General features: G+C 37.5%; 1 protein-coding gene and 1 long non-coding RNA gene across 13 annotated transcripts in view; one reads left to right on the top strand and one right to left on the bottom strand.

Moving 5' to 3' along the window:
• The window catches only part of SLC8A1 (solute carrier family 8 member A1), a 352695-nt gene that overhangs the window by 285737 nt on the left and 49772 nt on the right, over positions 1 to 17186 (bottom strand). The window lies entirely within an intron of this gene.
• Positions 1410 to 16195, top strand: LOC134732377 (uncharacterized). Its single transcript, XR_010115477.1, has 2 exons — positions 1410 to 1782; positions 4810 to 16195. It is a non-coding gene; the product is annotated as an uncharacterized lncRNA (long non-coding RNA).

Genomic DNA, 17186 nt, shown 5'->3' with positions numbered 1-17186 from the left:
CTTTTGTGGCTTTGTGAGTTTTGCCCCTTGACATAAATAATGTATCCCTAAAATACCATGAACAACAACAAACCACCATTTTGTCTTCCTTGTCTTTCTTCAATATGTGGTGGTTCTACTATAGCAGATCACTTCAACCCAAATATTATCTTTAAACTCTCCTGTGGTGTACACTTGAATAAAGAGAAATTAGAATATCTTAAGTAACTTGGATCCTAAAATTCACAGAGATCAAATTGTACATGAGCATAACAACTTTTATGAAGATCCAAAGAATGAATGATTCATTGGAAACAAGTATGTTCCAAAGGCTGACCTCACAGAGCACTGGACCTCAGAATTCAACCTCCATCTCTGTCTTTCTTTCCTTTTATTTTATTTAGGTTTATTCTGTAGTAATTGTATTTCCAGGGTCTACATCTTTACTTGGATGTTTTGTTTCTCTTTGTGTGCCTTCTCTCTAGAGAAATGCTGCAAGTATGGATCACCACCTTATTTTAGCTTCCCATTACTGCGGCAGGTAGAAGAGAAGCAAAGGAGATAAGAAAGAAATTGATATATTCTATTCACACAGGGGTAGGTTGGGAAGATACAAGCTTTTAACGAACTGGCTAAAGTTTCCAAAATTCAAATTTATTTTCCATAATTTTTGCAAAGCTAATTGAAACCAGATACAAAACCTTGCAGACAAACTACCTAAGAGTACCTTGATTATTCCTTCTGCATTGTTCTCACTGTTATTTATCTGAAGAAAGGGGCATCCTAGACCTTACAGCTATATTTTCATAACAAACTATCTATGCTAATTATGTTGAACTAGACTTATCAGGAGGATATTAACTTGGGGTAATTAAGAATTAGTTGAGACAAGGCTGGGTGTGGTGGCTCACGCCTGTAATCTCAAAACATTGAGAAGCCTAGCGGGGTGGATCACTTGAGGTCAGGAGTTTGAGACCAGCCTGGCCAACACGGTGAAACCCCGTCTCTACTAAAAATACAAAAATTGGTGGGTGTGGTGGCATGTGCCTGTAATCCCAGCTACTTTGGAGCCGGAGACAGGAAAATTGCTTGAACATGGGAGGTGGAGGCTGCAGTGAGCCGAAATCATGCCACTGCACTCCAGTCTGGGCTACAGAGTGAGAGACTGTCTCAAAAACAAAAAACAAAGAAAGAATTAGTTGAGACTGATGGGCCACTAACTAAGGGAATCTCTCACACCAGTTAATCAATTTAGCTACTTTGTATCTCAAATTGGCATCTCTAAATTGTGACTGAAAAGTATATAATCCCTTTTCAAAGCAAGTCACAGTGAAAAACGTTCCCTCTTAAGCCAAATAAACAAATGTTTATGGCACTGATGAGTAGCGCCCCTTAGAAATCATCAAAACCCACCTTAGGGATTAGGGCAGAACATTTTAGAGTATAAGTAAATGCATAAAAGTGCTTAAACTTGAATTGCTACAAAATATAGAAGCCATTTGGAAATGTTTTATGGATTACATTAATGTGTGTGTGTGCCCAAGAAACATAAGATATATATTTGTTGTTGCATAATGAGTTCTGACAGCACGCTTCCTAGAAGGTGACGTTCACCTAAGCAGTATTTTACTTTTCATTCTACAGCATTGCAAAAAGTGACTAATGATAGAGAAAATACTGAAGAGCATCTCCTTTGATACTAACTTCAAGCTTCTAAACCGTGAGAAGGACCCATTTAAAACATTAGGCTCATTTACTGATGAGAGTGGACCAAAGAAAATCACTCTATGCATCTAAGCAACAGTATGTGGTGTCATCACTAATTTATGTCCTTTGGGTAAATGTTCTTGTTAAACGCACTGGTTTCTGACAATTTTGTTGGAAATTTTCTGTTTATAAATTTCCTCTTTTATTCGGAAGCTTGGACCAAATCAAATAACCCAAAGTGAACAACACTCTTTTGGTGACGTGCAAAACAAAGAGAACTCTAAAACATTTTGTTAATTTTAATAAACAACATGACAGAAAGAAAAGTAAATAAATCGAGAAGCAAGTAGAATCCAAATATCCAAATAATGGGTGTGTTAGATAAAACTATCAAATAGGAATAAAATCAGATAAGAAAATTGCTTAAGACATTGAGCCTACTATTAAATATTTAGTGAATCTAGGGAACAAAGGATAACATAATGAAGCTAAAGTTTAGGAAACATAAGTGTTCACCAATCACACAGTCTTAGAGATGTGTATATAAATACATACGTATATATGTGTGTATATATATTTATATTTACACAAATGTGGATATATATTTTTTGCAGGTTTTTATACATATATTTGAGTGTGTGTGTGTAAATAAAGTTCACAGGGATGGCCTGAAGCTTAACCTAAAATATTTCTATTTCAAATTTGATCCTATTTATAGGCGTATTTAACAGAGAAGCTATATGGACAATTTGTAGAGATCAACAGTTGGGTGTATAGAAAGGATTTTTTTTTACCCTTTATAATGTTGTGAATCCCTGATCCCCAGTCTCATGGTAAGTGTCCTATATATTTAGTAGAGGGTGATATAAACGTTCAATTCTTAAACCCTTTGGTGCCAGCCTTAAGCCATCAGTTTGCAATATTTCATATTTACAATCTAATTTAAGCTTCCAGGATTTTCCTCACTCTGAAGGATAAAACAGACATTTTAAAATATGTATCATTAATTGTAAGTTTTAGCAAACAAAATTGCTACACTGAGAAAAATGTGGTTACAAAAATCATTGTGTCAGTTACCAAAAATCCCAAGTCTACCACTTAGACTACTTTTATGTCCCACCAATAAAAACTATGACCCCAGACCATCCAACTGAACGAGCCACGAAAATTACCCCCACTCCCATGTTACTCCCTTTCCAATTCCCATGTCAGTTGTGGGTCTCATACCTAGGTGTGGGGAAGCAAAAGAAAGTTTAAATTATGAGAGATTGTTTTCACATACTTTTTTAAATGATGGACACTTAAAAATGTGGGGAAATATATATATATAAATAGCAAAGAAAATCAATGTTATAATCAGCCAGTCTCTCCAAATCACCAAAGCTAATAAGATATTTTCTTCCAATTTATAGACACACACACACACACACACACACACACACACACACAGTGAATTTGGTATTCTACCAACTAACATGTTATAAACATTTTTCCCTCCTCATTGAAAGTTCCTCAATCTTCCTATTTCTAATGGCTGTATAATATTCCATAATATAGATATATTGTAATGTATTATTAGGCAACTGTAATGGAAGAAACATTTTACTAGAAAATCTGGATTACACAGCCTAGTCACTGTAGTAAAGTAAAAGGATTAGTAGAAAGTGTAATTGTTTTAGAAGCTTTTAGAAGCGACAGATTCACCTATCGTTTCCTGTACTCTTCACTAACCTTCCTTAAGGGGCAGGTTCTGTTCAGCTTGCAATTGTCACTTGGCTTGGAATCATATAATTATTCACCACTTTTTTTTTTTTTTTTTAAACTTTCAGTTGTGGATAAAATGTTTATTAAATGAGGATGATTCACCTCAGCTCCAAAGTCTGTGGCAATTTCTCACATGCTTCCTGCTAATTATTCTAAATAGTTATAGAAACATAATTATGATTCAAGTCATTCTCCAAGTAGGGTCCCTGGACCACCAATTTCAGAAATACCTGAGAATTTACTAGAATGTCAATTCTTGCATACCATCTAGGTCTACTAAGTCATAAACTCTGAGGATGAGGTTCAGCAATCTGTATTTCAATAAACCTCCAGGTTATTCTGATGCCCCCTTAACTTGAAGAAACACCATCTTGTCCTATAGACAGATCATGCTGTTGAAATGTGCCATTTTCACAAATACATAGTCCACCGAGGCCTCCGCCATGTTTTTTAACAACCTGATATGTAACTTTTGTCCCAGCAACATTTTAACATCAGGGGACTGCATCCATTTCAATCTGAACACTTTTGTCCAATCACTCCAAGTGAACTTAAGAAAATGTAGAGTAAATTTTTAAAAAGATCTGTGTACCCAATTTGATAGACATTTCATCTTATTTTGGCATTTCTATTCTCAGGTAGCAAATTGCCTGAAAGGGCAAACAATAAATACGGGAGCTACCGCAGGGCTCTTGGTGGATTTATTTGGAGGCAGTTTAACATGCTGTGGAGATGTTTCTAGAGAGATTACTGACAAGATCGACCATTTTATGAAAGTTGCTTTTATTACCTTTGGATTTTTTCTAACTTGAAAAATAATTGCTCTTAAAGTATGCTTCTCTACTAATCCTTCCTGTTGAGCATTCTATTCTCCTTAAATATATATATATATACTATATATGTAGATGTATGTGTGTATATATATATGTGTATATATATACACACACACGTCTGTGTGTATGTGTGTGTGTACATATACACATATGCACACTCACAAATATTTAAGTAATTCCATTCTGGGAGAAAGTAATTCCATTCAGTTGATTTGCTACTCAGAAAGGGAAGGTGAGGCTCGTGGGACATAAAGGGATTTGAATAAGTAGGAATAAGTGTCCTTTTAAAAAAAAGCAGCATATGGAACTAGAAATACTTTCTGGAAGCCTTAATCTCCTATTTGAAGAAAATCCAATTGTTCTGGCTAATGGCAAACTAGGAGATTACAGCCGAATTTCTCTCCCTCCATTCAATGTGAGGTAGTCATAGAGCCACAAGGAATTTGACACGAACCATAAATATTTCTCCTGTAAATCCCTAAAAATTTATAAGAGCATTATGACTTTCATGCTCTTTCTTTCCTAGAGTCTTTGCTTCAAAGTCTTCTGAGACTAGAAGAGCCCCTGGAGCAATCATTCTGCTTCCATATCCACACCATGGAACTCTTAGTCCCAGACCCTCAAATTACAGTACCTGAGGGAAAATTTAGGGGGCACTGAAACCAAATACCTTCACATGTCAGATGATAAAATAAATCAGGTAGACAAAAAGTCTTATCCACATCATGCAGAGACCAAAACCCAGAGCTCCACATTTTCAGGCAGAGCCCTCAGCCTCACATCACTAGGCTTCATTTCTACCAATATCACACTAGTGACTAAATGTCCTTTGCCACTAGAATGTATTTATGCAGAACTAAACTAAAGTATCGATGATCAAATTAGATTTATTTCTTCTCATTCAGTCCTTAAGTGGAAACAGCAAAATGCTGGTTGCCTTCTCTTAAAAAAAAAACAAACAAAATGGGAAGGAAGGAAGGAAGGAAGGAGGGAAGGAAGGAAGGAAGGAGGGAAGGAAGGAAGGAAGGAAGGAAGGAAGGAAGGAAGGAAGGAGGGAAGGAGGGAAGGAAGGAAGGAAGGAAGAAAAATAAAAAAGCAAGAACGAACAAAGAGTGAACAAATGAACAAACGGAAGAAAGAATGAAAAAGAAAAGAAAGAAAACAAGAAATGAAGAAAGAGAGGAAGAAAGAAAAGAAAGAAAAAGAGAAAGAGAAAGAAATAAAGAAAGAAAGAAAAGAAAGAAAACCTAAAGATCTTTTATCGTCACATTCAAATAAGAGTAAATCTCCAGAGGCCATCTTATCTACCCCTTCCCACTGGGCATTACTCAACAGAGAACCAATAGCTAGGAACTTCCTCTATTCCTGAAGATTTTCAAGAAAGGAAGAGAAATATCTCGGGAAGTTTAGGAAACATAAATGTTTAGGCTCATTTATTGATGGAAGTGGGCAAAATCAAATCATCCTATGCATCTTAGTAACACTATGTGGTATCACAAGCAGCTTGACATAGCAGGCTGGCATCAATTGTCGTAGGTAAGTGCTAATTGCTGAAGATCTACCAAATTTGCTGTGTGCTTTTACTAAAAATATCTTTGAAAGTTCCACAGCCTTCCAAGATTTTGTATTCCTTGATATAATCTTTAAATTGCCTTCTTCACATTCCCTCTTGTTTGTTAGTAATGAAATGCCAGTGATCACAGTACTGGAAGAAAGAAAATAAAGAAGAGGACAATAGAAAATCATGGTTATGATTTGTGGAGCAAAGAAGGGCTTTCAGCATTAATATTTACGTTAATGTTTACATTAAAGTGGGACAGATTACACTACTTTTTACCCACTTCACTTATTCTTACCCTGCATAGAGTTAAATACTTACTGTTTGTGCCTTGTGAGAACTCTAAAATTATAGTGTACTAGTAAATCTACTTTATCTTGCTGGCACGAGTCAGCAGACAAAACAGGAGCAGGAGAAATATGTTGTCAAATCAATGGTGATACTGACTGAATTTTATCAGTGTTTCATCTTTAGCTGAACTATATGAACTCATTGAGATTTTAAAAAATATGTAAACTGTCTAATCTATTTTATAGCTCTGTTTTACAGAGTTATAACATGCCAAGAACAAAGTTACAAAATCCAAAACATACAAGATAGCATCACCTCTATTTTTTTCTGAAAATTCCGAAAGTGCAATGATTAGAACACACTTCAAACCTCACAGCTCTGTATTACTTAGGAAAAAAATCCCAACAGCTATCCAGTTGTGCTGTGAGGTCATTTCTCAAAGCATGGGCATTAAGAAACCTAGCAATCTATGTTTATGGTTTCTTTATCTGGTAGTATAATACAATGAAAATCTCACATATAAAATTTATAATGTGATATGTACAGGTACAAGGGAGGAATTGCTATGTTCCAAATGATTTTCTGTCATCCCTTAGTTCACTGTTTCTTTAATCCTTTAAAACAATCTGTACAGCCATTTGCTGTAAAAGATTATTACATTCTTATTTCCACTGTGTAATCATAATTTTGAATGTACTCTCTAATTTCCCAACATCGTTTCCAATTCCATATAAACCCATATGAGGGTGCTCCCAGCAAAACTAATTAGGGGGATAACTGTGTAATGTGAAAAAATAAAGATTTGGAATATTATCCTTGTGTTTTTTGATTTGCTAAAATTCAGCTTGTAACAATTAGATACTACAGCTGGAAAATTAGTGATTTTATTTATATAATAGGATCTGTCACAAAAGAGCCAAACTGGCAAAATCACTAATAGTCATAACCTAAATCACCGAATCAACCAAAATATTATAAAGTTCAGCTTTTATTTTTATGCCTATTACCCTTTTCATGGCAATGGGTTATTTCAAATATCTCACCACAAGCCCTGAGAACACAGCTGGGTTACTTGAAACCAGTAGCTCTAAACCAGTGGTGACTTGCCCCCTAGGTGACACATGTCAGTGTCTGAAGACAGTTTTGCTTGTGACAGTTTGGGGGATGCTACTGACATCTTGTGTAGGGCTCAGGAATGCAGCTAAACATCCTACAGTAGCACAGAGGACAGCCCCCACAAAGAAGAATGACCTGGGCTAAAATGTCAACGGAACTTAAAAAAAGGTTACTAGTCTAAGTGAGCTTAAGTTGAGAAACCCTGCACTAACATTAAGAACTATGTGTCCAACACGCTTGCAACATGTTATGCAAATACCTGCATTTTGTGAGGTGGGGGGTGAATACAGCCATTCTAGGGAGAGTAATTTGTTCGAACTTGGGTATTTCAGCCCAATAAGCTAGTAAGATATTTGCTTTTTCTAACGTGGATTCATCAGGGCAGTGCAATTTAACTATTTTATTTAAAATATGGTATATACTCTTTCTTTGTGGTTTTTCTGTGAGTGTGTTTGTGGTGTGTGAGTGAATTTCTGAAACAGAACCGTAGCAAGCAAACGGCAGATTTGGTTTTATCATCAAGTTTCTGTTAGACATTTCGATAAGATTATACAGAGCATATAGTGGATGCCTACTACATATTTATTGATTTTTGAAAAAAAATGTTTGTGAACCTATTTCTGCTATCTTCCTCTTTAGAGAACTGTGATTGCATTTTTCTTCTTTTTTTCTAACATGTATAGAGTGCCCGTTGCCATGGTAATCACTGATTTAGCACAACATGTTTTTTTCCTCCTTCTTTAAAAAAAAATTAGTTCCCATTCCTGCCAAAAAGGAACATATTAATCTACCCATCATGCTAGCTTAGGGAAGTTGAAGGCCACAGAAGTTGTCATTTGTGCAAAGACTCCCAGAAAGTCAGTTGTTAGCATCTTCTGTGCCAAGAACTCTACCCCAATCCCAGAGAGGAAATGAGACACTGAAGTAAAAGATTCTGGAGCTAAGGAGGTAAGGTCTCTCTTCTTTTCTGCAAAGTCCCACAGGAGATGTGCACAAACGCTCATGTCTGTCTAAACAAATTCACCTGCTGATTATAGATTTAACAGACCACTGATGTCCAGAAAACAGGGACTAACTAGACAGTGCTCTTTAGGACAAAAGTTTACCTTAATCTACTTACTTCTGAGGGTAGGGGAACAACAACAACAGCAACAACCAAAGAAACAAAAACCTTTCGAGAAGTCTAAAAGAAGTAGAGCAATCCTATTGAAGAAACCAAAATCAACAGTTTCATTTCTTTATCAAATAAAAAGTCCTGCCTGAGTCTCCTGACTGACTACATTCTTTCTGGTATTAGGTAAATCAGATCTCACGTCCGATCTAGCCCTGCTGTTCAGACCACGAATTCCTGTAAACATACATATCCAGAACTGTGCGCAGACCTGTCTTATGACAATGGTCTGTGCTCACCTGGATTTTTATCACTGGTGCTCTTAGTCAGGATACCAGATTCTCCCTAATTTCTCAAGTCAAATCCGAAGGCTGCCCTGCTTGTGGTGTTCCACAAATCTGTCTGGCCCCTCATGAGAAATGCCACCTACTTGAATGAGAGCATTTAAGTCAGAGGAAGACAGCACAGAGGGTGACTTTAGGTTCCCGTCTGACATATTTACTGTTCTGAGAAGAAAGGTAGTGGAAGAGAAAGAAAAACTAAAGTGGAACTGCAGGATTTTTGATTTTCAGAAATGTCTGCTTATTACCAGAGTGATAAGAACTCAAAATTAAGACATGGGAAAGGAAAAGATAGGGATATAGAGTCAGAGAGCTGTTCCTTAACCAAAGGCTTTACAGAATTAGAACACAGCTTACACAGGAAATTCAACGCAAGAAGGTCCTGCTCTAAATAAAAACAGATGAGGAGAAAGTCCATTCATTTTTAGTAATAGTATGCATGGAGAATGAACACACGCTGCCTTTCACATAGACCCTTATAACTGTTCGTATTGTTCTGTAAAATCAGCATATTTCTTATTTTCTTCTGGGAACAAAGACTTGGCTATGCATTTCCTTTTAATTTCATGGAAATGGGAAAGGGGTAAAAGGAAAGAAAGATAATACTTTCTGAAACCTTGAATGTTTTGCTGAAAACACCCTTAAAGGAATGTATCTCTGTTAGGATAACAAAAACACTTAATAAAATATTCTTTTTTTTATTATTATACTTTAGGTTTTAGGGTACATGTGCACAATGTGCAGGTTTGTTACGTATGTATCCAGGTGCCGTGTTGGTTTGCTGCACCCATTAACTCGTCATTTAGCATTAGTTGTATCTCCTAATGCTGTCCCTCCCCCCTCCCCCCACCCCACAACAGTCCCCGGAGTGTGATGTTCCCCTTCCTGTGTCCATGAGTTCTCATTGTTCAATTCCCACCTATGAGTGAGAACATGCGGTATTTGGTTTTTTATCCTTGCGATAGTTTACTGAGAATGATATTTTCCAGTTTCATCCATGTCCCTACGAAGGACATGAACTCATCATATTTTATGGCTGCATAGTATTCCATGGTGTATATGTGCCACATTTTCTTAATCCAGTCTCTCATTGTTAGACATTTGGGTTGGTTCCAAGTCTTTGCTATTGTGAATAGTGCCGCAATAAACATACATGTGCATGTGTCTTTATAGCAGCATGATTTATAGTCCTTTGGGTATATACCCAGTAATGGGATGGCTGGGTCAAATGGTATTTCTAGTTCTAGATCCCTGAGGAATCGCCACACTGACTTCCACAATGGTTGAACTAGTTTACAGTCCCACCAACAGTGTAAAAGTGTTCCTATTTCTCCACATCCTCTCCAGCACCTGTTGTTTCCTGTTGTTTCCTGACTTTTTAATGATGGCCATTCTAACTGGTGTGAGATGGTATGTCATTGTGGTTTTGATTTGCATTTCTCTGATGGCCAGTGATGATGAGCATTTTTGCATGTGTTTTTTGGCTGCAAAAATGTATTCTTTTGAGACGTGTCTGTTCATGTCCTTTGCCCACTTTTTGATGGGGTTGTTTGTTTTTTTCTTGTAAATTTGTTTGAGTTCATTGTAGATTCTGGATATTAGCCCTTTGTCAGATGAGTAGGTTGCAAAAATTCTCTCCCATTCTGTAGGTTGCCTGTTCACTCTGATGGTAGTTTCTTTTGCTGTGCAGAAGCTCTTTAGTTTAATTAGATCCCATTTGTCAATTTTGGCTTTTGTTGCCATTGCTTTTGGTGTTTTAGACATGAAGTCCTTGCCCACGCCTATGTCCTGAATGGTATTGCCTAGGGTTTCTTCTAGGGTTTTTATGGTTTTAAGTCTAACATGTAAGTCTTTAATCCATCTTGAATTAATTTTTGTATAAGGTGTAAGGAAGGGATCCAGTTTCAGCTTTCTACATATGGCTAGCCAGTTTTCCCAGCACTTTTGACAAAATTCAACAACCCTTCATGCTAAAAACTCTCAATAAATTAGGTATTGATGGGATGTATCTCAAAATAATAAGAGCTATCTATGAAAATATTCTTAAAGCAGTTGGTCTCTAAAAGAAAATGTGAGGTGTATGCAATTAGTAGCAAATATGTATTCAATTGTACTAAGCATGACCATTCTTCCCCTTTAAATCCTCAATCCATGGAGTGTGTTTGTTAATTAGGCAGCAACTTGAAGAGCGCAGCTTTTCCCATAGAAGTGAGGTGCTCAACTACTCAACCATGAATCTCTATGGTTACATGAATCTATGCATGGTCTGCAAACCACTTACACTCCAGATTTCAATTCTGCTGCCAATAATAATAGTAATAATACCATCAGTCTATTCTAGTAGCGCAGTGCAAATTTAAGATCGTTAGAAGATGATGATAGAAATTTGAAAGCAATAGATTACAAAACAAGACTACATCAAAGCATAACACGCAACACAACACTTTTTCAATTATGTACATAACCTGGAAAAACTAGTTGGCAATGAAAAAAATACATTGAGAAGTACCTTATTAGTTCATTAAATTTTTCTGTAACCTTATGTTTCTTCAAAAAGAAAAAAGGGTTACTAGTCTAAGCGAGCTTTTATCTTCGTTAAGCAGCATCCTTTTAACCCCCATCATCTCTAATAACTAAATAAAACAAGAAGAGAAGTTAAAGAAGCAAACTAGCAGGAGAAACTGTAGGTTGCTATATCAATGACAATTATTCCAGTGATAATGACCTGACTTTTTGGATTGGTCTTCTAGCTAGTCCACAGGGATCCACTGTTCAGGATGGTGTTAGGGGAGGTGGGCTTTGTCAGTTTGCACAAGGTTTGACAGGTTTTAGGGTTTAAATCTGCAATTTCTATGGCCCTGGAAAAGTAATGTCTAAATATTGCTTAACTGAAAGTTGTTGATGAGAATATTTCAGTGCTCTGTGCAAAGAGTGGTTCCGTGGATCAGTTAATTTTATTGAACAGAAAAAAGGTGAAGTATTGTTGTAGGGATTGAATGAGAACAGACACATAGTGTTTAAAGTAATTCCTGGCACATAGTAGATATCCAAGAAGGTGTCTGACTCCACCCCTTCCCTTCCTCTCTTTCTGAATTGTATTCCACTCTTAGGTGCTAGTGTATACAGGTCATGAGCTAATGTGCCCATTGATGGTTTAGCTTGTGACTTTCAGGTCAGTTTTCTAAGTTGATAAAAACAAGTATTATGGATAATAAAATTCAGAGTCAGTTCCAAAATGGAATAATTGGCTTGTCTCATATTCCATAGTCAAAGCTCATCTCAGCTAAGTTTTCCATTGCTCACAATGAGGACTAGGGAAGAGGAATTGCTGCAAATCCATTTTCACAGGTGGGTAATCAACACAGGAAGCACTGTCAACTGATTGCGGACGTGATACCATCTATGCACTTAAAAGTTTTCATATTATCATTATTATTTATACAGATACATTTGCCTAGCCTGACCATTCCAGATCAGTCTTCTGAACGCTAGCTGCATATCAGAACCACGTATGTACAGTTTCATAAATATGACAATACTCAGGCCCCACCCTGAGACAAGTGGCACAAAGCATTGAGAAGTGGAAAGGATTCTCACCAGGTGAACCACTCTGCGAATCAATAGAAACAGAGATCCAGGTCACAGAAAAATATTATCTTTCTTCCCTGGGAATCACCAGCATTTGCACAGATTTCTACAACTAGCTACATGACCCAGGGCAATTTCTTAAAGTGGGACACAGTGTGCTCTGAATGCAGACCTGACACTAAATTTATAATGGTTGGGTAGCTGCTGCCTTATGGAGAATGGCCTGTGGGACACTGAACTTACACATTAAACAGCTGAGCCAACGGACGTTTCAACTGCCAGCAAAATAACAGAATGGGGAGACCCTCTGTTCATTTGACACCAGTGCCAACTCGGAAAAACAGCATTTCTTCTGCAGTTATTGAAAGAAAGTAACCCAGAAGTACCCACAGTCTTTTAGCTCTTAAAATGTGGAGCCACTTTTTCTTTTCCAGCTTATTTTCAATGCAAACCTGATGCCAGGCTCAAGAGAAGTACAACGTGCCTTGGTTCCTTCTCCCTAGTCTTGATCAGCTTCTTCAATTCCACTTGCTGATCTGGCCTCCAGTTTGGCTAGCTTTTTAGAGGAGTCTCTCAGCACTACCAGCACAGGAGTTTTTGACCTATGTTACTAACACGTGTATCATATCTAGATCCACCCCTCACCATATGTCATGTTACTGTCTTGTTCCTGGTTATTAGTGGTATATTCGTTTTTCTACTGTATGTTGTTAAATTTTAAATAACTTAAACAATTACAATAGCAATACAATTTCATTATAAAAACCAGAACATATGGATAAACAGAAAGAAGAAAATAATATCCACTATCACACCATTAAGGTTACCAACACAATTTTCAAATGAATTTCCTATGTACATATTTTTATGTTTATAAAAATGCAATCATAGAATAGTCAATATGATTTTAAAAAGTCTCTTTTATGAAATAAAATATGTGAACATCTTTTTGTAAATAATTATTCATTTGAAACATTCTTTTAAAATGGCTGTATAGTATTTCCTTGTGATTTTTCATAACCATCCCCACATTGATAAATATTTAGCTTGTTTTGAATATTCTGCTGTTATAAACCATGACAGGATGATAGTTACAGCTCTTCTTCAACTGCTACTACCCAGTTTGATTGATAAATGACACACTTCCCTTGGCCTAGGAAGAAGCAACAGATTCTGATATTTGCAAAATCTGTCAATGTGGCTTATCAAGAAATAGACTCTATCTATTTATCTATCATCTATATATTTGACAAAACATTTTGAAAAATGACTTTTAAAAATCTAATAAGGAATGTGAAGGCACAAACAGCCCAGGGTCCCAAGTGAGAAAGCATCTGTCAGAGATTCATCAGTCAGGAGTACCTATTATTTTAACATTTTCATGGTCATATAAGAGGAAAGAACAGGTAAAACAGCCAAAGTATCAGCTGATTCCCATTGATTTAGAACAGAACTGCAGAAATGGTGAAAGATTTTTCTACTAGATTTAGCTTCCCAGCAAGAAATCTAGACAGCAATCTGCATGCAGCTAACAAGATGCCTTCGGGAAACCAAATACAAGATTCACGGACACTATTTTGTGAGGGCCTCCTCTACCCTTCGTCTCCCCTTTTTCACATACCCCACACCAGGATCAGAGAAGTCTGGGGAAAAATCAACAGAAACAACATGCCAGGTAGGTTATGGCCACTGTAACCTTGCTGCAGCTTAGGCTAGGCTCTTAGGATGACCTTCTCAAAATCCTTCAAGGAGAAGTTGGCTGAAGGAATTTTATCCAGGTCTGGAATGGTCTCGTCTCTAGAGGTCTAGATCCAAAAAATAAAAAGACTGCAATTTTTAATCTGACTCTTACCAGAATGAAAAACCATCTAAATGCTCCCTAGGGGCATTAAATTGTTATGTTACCAAAAATGCTATGCTGTGGGAAATACTAATATTAAGTAAATAGCCCCTGTCATTTTTACCAAGGACATTTGGGGGGAAAAAATCATTGACGAATAACTGAAACCATCTTAAGTTGCTGAAACTGACCTAATGAAAACCACCATCTTTCTAAATTCCTTAGCCAATTAACTAAGGGAGGAGACCACCCCTCGTATTGTCTTATGCCCACTTTCTGCCTCCAAAGAAAGAAAAAGTAAAAACTAAAAGGCGGAAATGAAATCCACAAGCAGACCGCTCAGCACCACACCCTGGGCCTGGTAGTTAAAGATCGACCCCTGACCTAATCGGTTATGTTATCTATAGATTACAGACATTGTATAGAAAAGCACTGTGAAAATCCCTATCCTGTTTTGTTCCGATCTAATTAACGGTGCATGCAGCCCCTAGTCACATACCCACTGCTTGCTCAATCAATCACGACCCTCTCACGTGCACCCCTTAGAGTTGTAAGCCCTTAAAAGGGACAGGAATTGCTCACTCGGGGAGCTCGGCTCTTGAGACAGGAGTCTTGCCCATGCCCGCAGCAGAATAAACCCCTTCCTTTTTTAACTCGGTGTCTGAGGAGTTTTGTCTGCGGCTTGTCCTGCTACATAACAACTTATATCATTCATCACTACCCTCATTTCCATTAAACAAATGGTTAAGTTTAGGGAGAATGATGCCAGAGGCTGAAGGCCGATCCTAGAACCGAAAGATGAGGGTACATAATTGAAGGGAAGACTCACTCAGGAGAGAAAAAGAAAAGGAGTCAGACTGGGCTATCTGAGAATTCACAAAGGAAACTAGAAGCTGTGTAGTCAAAATGTTCCTGGCAACATGGCAAATGTATTTCAAATCAAACCACGCATTCACTAGATTCTCCTTTTCTAATCTTTTGTTTTCTCTTGGCCTGAGTCAAAGTCCTTTGTAAAACTTTCATGGATCAGATGAGGAAGAAAGGGGAGAAGGAGAGGCAGGCAGACAGGGAGGAAATGAGAGGGTGTTCCTGCTGGCAAACTCAGTGGGGAATGAACTACCTCCTTCAGAGGGAAAATGAGGTGGGAGGGACAGAGAGCCATGTGAAAGAAAGGTGCCAGTTTCCTTGCAAGATGGGGGCAGGGGAGGGCTCTTCTCAGAAAACTAGAAGAGATTTTGGTGGTGATATCAGAACTGGAGCATCTGCCTTCTAAGGACTTTGTCTGCCAACTGGCATAGGGAGCACTGCCCAGAGAGCCAGTTCTCCTTGTAATAAGGAAAGGCAGGAAATGGGCAGGGAGCAGTAAACTCAGTGGGAAAAGCCACATTTGAAACACTTGGGAGACAGGAGGAGAAAAAAGAAGCCACACAGAATTTTGGTGGCACAAGGAGAAGGACATCTATATCTTGTATTTGCATGGTGTTTTACAGTTTAGAAAACACAGACACCATCATAGGTCACTGTGAGGTGGGAACAGTTATCACTGTTTTCCAGTTGCAGAAATTATCACCCAGAAATAAGGGAAAAACCTGATTGCAAGTCTTCTTATATGGGTCTGTTCTTTCTACTACATCTAAGACATTTCTCTGTGGCATGCCTGCACTTTGCAGTGTTACCTTCCAAACACCATCTACTTTCAGAACCCTACACTTCAGAGAAACTGTACTTGTACCATTCTTCAAACACACTACAAGTTTTCCTGCCTCTATGTATTTGTTCATACTATTTCTGCCGCTTAAACTTCTTTACCCAACTTGGGCTGTTAGAATGTTGCCCAAACCTTTCAAGGTCTAAATCTCCACGTTACCTGTTTTTCTTCTAGGCTATTTTTTTAAACATGATTCTTTGTATTACAGATATTTACAAACATTTCTTCTCCCATACTAAATTTCACTTTGTATTCATTTTACTGCCTAGTTAAGCTCCTTGCATAGTAAGGAAATTAGTTTTCAATGAATAGGCCAGTCAAAAGAAAAAAAAAGAAAAAGAAAAGAAAAGAAAAAGAAACCTTTGTGAGTTCTTAATATGTATTTTTTGTCACATTAAGTGAAAAAAAAAAAAAAAAAAAGTTCCCCAAAGTCACGAAACCAAAGCAGATTCTCTACTTACATTTAGTGTAAGATTTTGCTAACTGAATACTATATTCCAAGTTTATGGAGAACTACCTGTACTTATTTTTACATATTGATCTACATTTTGGGTGTGTGGTTATGAGGTTAATTCATTAAAATGAATAAAGGCTCTTGATGATTCTTTCTTGAGTTTATGGGTCATGTGTCTAAGTACAGAAGTTACTGTTCATAAAAAACTGTAATTGGGTACTAAAAAATACATATACAGATTGCCCCACATCTAATCTTCTAACTTTAAGTGTACAATCATCAGAGGCATTTGAAGCAGAGCAACTCCGTCATGAATAGGAGCTGGGTAAAATAAGGCTGAGACCTACAGAGCTGCGTTCTCAAGAGGTGAGGCATTCTTAGTCACAGGATGCGATAGGAGGTTGGCACAAGGTACAGGTCAAAGGCCTTGCTGGTGAAAGGATATGGTAAAGAAGCTGGCCAAAACCCACCAAAACCAAGATGGTGGTGAAAGTGACTTCTGGCCTTCCTCACTGCTCATTATACGCTAATTATAATGTATTAGCGTGCCAAAAGACACTCCCACCAGCGCCATGACAGTTTACAAATGCCATGGCAACATCAGGAAGTTAACCTGTATGGTCTAAACAGGCAGAACCCTCAGTTCCAAGAATTGCCCGCCCCTTTGCCAAAAAACTCAGGAATAATTCACCCCTTGGCATATGATTAAGAAGTTAACTATAAGTAAAATCAGTTGAGCAGCCCATGCTGCTGCTCTGAGTATAGAGTAGCCATTCCTTTATTCGTTTACTTTCTCAATAAACTTGCTTTCACTTTATGTACTTGCCCTGAATTCTTTCTTGCACAAGGTCCAAGAACCCTCTCTTGGGGTCTGGATTGGGACCCCTTTCCAGTAA

Source organism: Symphalangus syndactylus, chromosome 14, assembly GCF_028878055.3.
Source record: "Symphalangus syndactylus isolate Jambi chromosome 14, NHGRI_mSymSyn1-v2.1_pri, whole genome shotgun sequence".
NCBI classification, from domain to species: domain Eukaryota; kingdom Metazoa; phylum Chordata; class Mammalia; order Primates; family Hylobatidae; genus Symphalangus; species Symphalangus syndactylus.
This window is presented reverse-complemented; position numbering and strand designations above follow the sequence as displayed.